Source organism: Mus caroli, chromosome 13, assembly GCF_900094665.2.
Source record: "Mus caroli chromosome 13, CAROLI_EIJ_v1.1, whole genome shotgun sequence".
NCBI lineage: Eukaryota > Metazoa > Chordata > Mammalia > Rodentia > Muridae > Mus > Mus caroli.
In genome coordinates this window covers 7,877,191-7,883,300 of record NC_034582.1, presented here as the reverse complement: position 1 = coordinate 7,883,300, position 6,110 = coordinate 7,877,191, and positions in this window count along the sequence as shown.

The following is a 6,110-nucleotide window of genomic DNA, read 5'->3' as shown; positions in this document are numbered from 1 at the left end:
TTAAAAATTAAAAAAAAAAGATGTGCTTTTATAAAAAAGCAATTGTGATCAGAGCAGATAATGTGTGCTCACAAGCAATGCCAGGGAGTTCCTTAGGGCTCTTGCTTCTCTGAAGCCATGGGAGGGGTATTTAGTAGATTTTAATGCACGATCTGAATCTCCTGATTTCAACTTTACTACCTTCATTTCTTCCATATTTGAAGCATTTCTTGTCCAAAAGGGATGACATGAGGTCATTTCCATGCAAGTAGATAATAATATATTTTGAGCCTATCTCTCCATGCCTTGGGGTTCTTGCCTTTCTCTCTCCTCCCATTAGTCTCCTGTGTTCCCATCATGCCTTGGTGCTCCTCCTCCCACTAGTCCCCTGGATTTCCCTATGAAGTTTTGCTTCCATATTTGTGTCATCTGTCTACACAGTTTAATGCAGCTATAAAGACTACTAGATGTCACACAATATTTGTTTTTCTGAGACTGACTTAATTTAATTAGTACCATAGACGTGATGTCCACATTCTTGAAACCAGTGTAATTTTGTTAGTTTTTAAAAGTCCATTTCGTACATTTGTTACATTTTTCTTATCTAGTCTTTTGTTAGTGGACACCTAGTTTGTTTGGTTCAGTTCTTAGCCATTGTGAATTGTACTGCAGAAAATGATGTGTAATTATCTCTGTGGCAAATTGACTTGGAGTCTTTGAGGAGAAAGCTCAGGTTATGACGTTATGTCCAGGTCATATAGCTTGGTCTAATCTAGTTCTTTGAGGATCGTCTGTCCTTTTTTTCTATAGTGCCTATTACAGTTTTCATTGTTATCAGGAATATAATATTGAGGGTTCAACCAATGGCCTTTCAGAGTTAAGTAAGCCCTCTATCCATAAACTACCTTTCCAGGCCTGTTTCCACTTTGTTTTTTTTGGTACAGAATCTTACTAAGTTGGCCAGGTTAGCCTTGCACTCCCATTTTAGACCAAGATAGCCTTTAACTTGTGATTATCCTACCCTAGCACTCCAAAGTATCTAAAATTATGTCACCAGGCCTAGGTAGCATGAAGGATTTGAATCATGACCTTTTGAATTAAAGACCTAAGAGGAATCCTAAAATTGACTCAGATGTTAATAGTAAAAGGCAGATTGTGGAAAGATACTGCTGCCTTTAGATGTGCTGGGTATCAGATATTGGGTGTGTAGATACATGGAAAGATGCAGCATAAATAATAGAATCAAACAATATCAATGGAAGGGACCAATGTCACCAGTGAACATCTGCTCAATACTTGACTCCTTGAGACAGACCACCTTAATATGGCTGCCTTGGAATGCTGGAAGATTTTAAGAACTTCCTTAGATTGAACTGAATTCTGTAACAATTCAGAGATGTCAATTTGATTTTACATATTTTAGTCTTTTTTCTATTAATTAATTTATTTACTTTATATCCCAATTGTAGCTCCCACCCTCCCCTTAGTCTTTTCTTAATGCTCACCAAAGCATAGCGATGATGTTATTAATAATAACAACAGAATTATCCTTGCTAGGAGCTCATAGACTTTGGCTCTTCATCAGAGAGGGTAACTTGAAGAATGTGGTGGGAAAATGGCATAGAAAATGTTTTGTTCAGTAGGGATAGATGTTTACCACCAAGCCATATGACCTGAGTTAATTCCTTGGCTGCATATAATAGAGAGCTAGAACTCACTGCCACACATTATTTTCTGAATTTCACATATTTATACACATGCATGTTCACAACTTTTTTAAAATTTTATTAGATATTTTCTTTATTTACATTTCAAATGCTATCCCGAAAGTTCCTTATGCCCTCCCCTGCCCTGCTCCCTTACCCACCCACTCCCACTTCTTGGCCCTGGCGTTCCCCTGTACTGGGGCACATAAAGTTTGCAATAGTATGGTCACAATTTTAAAAAGGAATACAGCAGAGTTCGGTGTGTGTAAGATGCTTTATAAAATAAAACCAACTCTTCACACTGGACTTCTGCCGTGGATTTTTCCTCTTTAAAAAGCATATGGACAATAAATGATATTGTATTACTTTTATTTAATATAGCCAGTGAACATGAAGTGAAGTCCGTTTGTAATCGACGTTTATTTAGGTAGTGCAATGTTCCTTAACTTAATCAACATTCATGACCTTGGAGTAGTGACTTACCTTCCAAATTTCAAAGTTCTCTGTAGAGGGTATAAATTTGGGATATTTGTCTTGTTGGTGACTCACTGAACACATTTGAGATGGATATTGAATGTTTCCCGTCTCACACTTGCTCTATGTCTCTTTCCTGACCTGCCTTCATTGAGTACAACTAATGGGCTTAGAGGAACCCTTGAACCCAATTGTACTTTTAGATTCTCAAGAGTTTGGGATTGTGAGAGGGTAGTATGTGTTCATATGTGCATGTGTGTACATACATGCATATGTATATGTATACATACATATGTATACACACACACACACACACACACATATATATATATATATATATATATATATATATATATATATATATGAATTTTTAAGAATTAGACAAAATGAAAAAGACATGCTATTAGGTCTAAGAGGTATCAAGTGACTTTTTCACAGATATTGAACTGCTCCACACCACTCAGGAGCTCAGATAAAGCAGAGGACATCTGGTCTACCAAAAGAGAGAGGAGACTATCACCAGAGTAATGCAGGTGTGAAGTACAGAGCTTTGCTACCCATGGCCTCTCCAGCTTTCCAGAACCTAGTGGCCTTCATTGTACTTCTTAGGCTGTGAAGTTTTTCTCTTCTCATAATGAGATCTTCATTGCTTCAGCCAGTTGAGAGTGGTTTCACCACTGCAAGTGGTTTTACTAAGACCACAAACAATAGTGTTACCAATACTCTGAATATTCAGCCAGAATACTGTCAGCATGTTTGAAGGAACATGGTAGTATTTTTTCTCAAGTTATGAGACTGGGTTTTTCCTTTACTCAGGTCTTACCTTCTTTCTCACACCTAAAATCCAGCACCTCACATCTACTGTGACATTATTGAATGCCAAATATGGGTTTGCTTTCCTGGAATAGTTCCACACAGTTGTTGCAACTGATTGCCTAATCACAAGGAAAGCCCATACCAATTTCAGGGTAACCAGACACCCACACATGGTAGAAGATTCCCCAAAGGGAATGCCACACTACCTCATGACTCAACAAGTACTATGTCCCAGTCATCAGTGATACTCCTCTGGATGACCATATGTGTAGCACACTAATCTCTCTGGAACATAGATATAGAAGGCTTTGCTTGTACAAATTCTGGAATGAGGTTGCAGCCTATGATCAAGAAGGCAAAATATTCCTACTTTCAGAATGACTTTATTTCTGGTCTCTGCTTCTCACTAAGAAATAGAAAAATAATAAAGCTTTGAGATGAGATTTAAGATGTTCTCTATTTCGGATGCATTTTTAATCTTTCTCTGAGTCCTGTGAATAAATTAATGGGAAAAATAAAACATTGAGAATGGATAGTACCTAAAATTTTCTGTGATTCATGTTATGCTTAAAATAAAATGAGCCATTGAAAGCTACAGGGCACATTGAGCTATCGAGTCCAAGTCTTTCTTCTCATCTTTTGCCTCCTTTCCTCCCTCTTGTTCCTCATTCTCTGTCTCCTTTTACTCAAGTGTTTTCTTCTCTTCTTCCTCTGCCTGTCCTGACTCATGAGTCCTTGTCCTGTAGGCTGATAAACAAGTTGGGTGTATGAATATTCATTCAGAAGCCAGGAAGTAAAATACTACTTGAGATGAAAATTGAAACTAAGAGAGTCTCTTGATCATTCTTTTTTTAAAAAAAAAAATTAATGATTTTTCCTGCCAGAAACACACATTTAAAATTATCTTATTTGCCATGAATTGCTTGCCATGAAGTAGAAGTAGGAAGAAATACTGAAAATATACCCAGGTCAGTGTTTTATAGAAATATCAATACTGCACTTAATCCTGACTCACACGCTTTGCCATGAGGTGCAAGTTTTTGACTTGGTATCTTGAATCGGCTAAATTCATGTAAAATTATTAATGGTTACATTTTTCATTAAAATTGTAGCGGTTTAGCTTATGGGTGGAGATACCCAAAGGCCACCGTGATCAAACAGTTTTATTGGTGTTAGTGTAGACATTCACATTGTGTTCCTTTTCTTTATGGTAGCATACTCAGCTTTGAAAATAAATGAAAAGCTTTCTAAATGTCAGAAATAGTGCAAACAAATATTTGATTTTTCTTCCACAGGATATTTGGTTGGGGCCAAGAACAAACAGGCACGGGGCATCTCACAGACTATGAACCAACAGAAGAGAATGAACTTTGGCTATCAAAATATGCACTTCAAATAGATGGTGAAAGTCTAAGGCATGAGGTAAGATTATAGATTCATTTATAAATTTACTCTCTTTTGTCTTTACTTCATTTGAGGCAAAGGATTTTCCATTGAGTTCCTGATTAAACATAAAATCCATGTTTTCTTAGATTGCCTTTTATAAATGGTAGGTATTAAGTTAACTGGTAATTGCTTGACATTATTCAAGTTGTGTAAATACTATAATTGTGCAAACAATTTTATTAGAATGCACAAAGGACTAATTTCTGTGGAGTCAGGAAAGAGACCCATGATGAAGGAACTAATTGGTTATTCAAGAGCAGGACTTCAAATTGATTCTTGTATCTATCTGAATAATGTAACATTTAAGTTAAAAACTGTTAACTGTCCTGAGTATCCCTCATCTTAAATTTATTATTTATGCCACACTTTATATGTAATAGGATGCTGAAAGCTGCAGGACACATTATGTTATCAAGTTAAAGTCTTCCTTTTCCTCTTCCTAAGCCTGGGATTAGAGTGGCTTTGAGTCCAGATTCTTTACTACTTTGTCACATTCTGTATCTGTCACTTTTCTATTGCTGCGATAAAGCACCGTGATCAGGCCAATCTACAGAAAAATGGCTTATTTGGCTTACGGTATGAGTCCACCATGACTTTTGGCTCTCAATCAATCATTTAGACAAATTTGGTCATAGCTAGTCAATATTTGATTTTATACCAGAATGTTGTATTTTGTACTTTGCTGAACTTTATTGTCTCAAAATATCTTACAAGAACCATCCTAAAGGAGAAAGGATTTATTTCAGTTTATATTTGAATGGAAATAGCCCCTCATAGCTGAGCAGTTATGGTGGCAAGAACATGAAGCCTCTCCTCAGAATTAAAGTCAGTCAGAATGTGTGTGTGTGTGTCCATCTCTTTATCTATCTTTATCTTTGTCTCTCAATCATTTATGTATCTATGTCTGTCTATCTATCAATCTATCTATCTATCTATCTATCTATCTATCTATCTATCTATCTACTTACCTACCTACCTACCTACCTACCTACCTACCTACCTACCTATCTATAGAGAGAGATTGGTGCTTAGCTCACTTTCTTATTTTTATATTTTAAATTCAGTTCAGGACCTTTAGTATCTGAAGGATCCTACATGCTTCACCTAGTCTTATACTGGCCTATGAGCCTTGGAAGAGGCACTTTGGATTTAAAGACAGAATTGTCCTTCTGACTGTTCATTGCAAGAGCTGATGGTTCCTTGAGTCAAGAGCAGCTTCTGGCTGCCTTGTGTGGTTCTCCTCTTGTCCTGATCTGTGCTATAGCCTGAGTTGATGTAGACACCTCTGTAGCTGAGGAAGAATGGCTGCGGATCAAAGGTCTAGTAAACTTTCTTACTATGTAGGATCCATGATTGGTTACAGAAACTGCATGTAGGAGTGGAGCCTAGGAAGGCCTCCTGGTGACCATAGCAGGGAGGAATGTGGTGAGCAGTAGAGAAAGGTAGGAGGCAGCTGGTGAGAACTGTCTTAGTCTCTGAGGAAGAAGCAGTTTGACATGTTCAAGGAAACAAAGAAAGGCAAAGAGTGCAGAAGATTTTCTGCTCTTGGGATTCATTGGTGAGACTACACTTTTGGAGGGTAGGTGTGGATGCTGTAACTGGGATGTCTTCTGAAGTGAGAGGTCTCAGGATGCTACTACAAACTAGTTTTTCTTCTCCTTTCCTAAAATTTTGAAAGTGCTGGAAAAA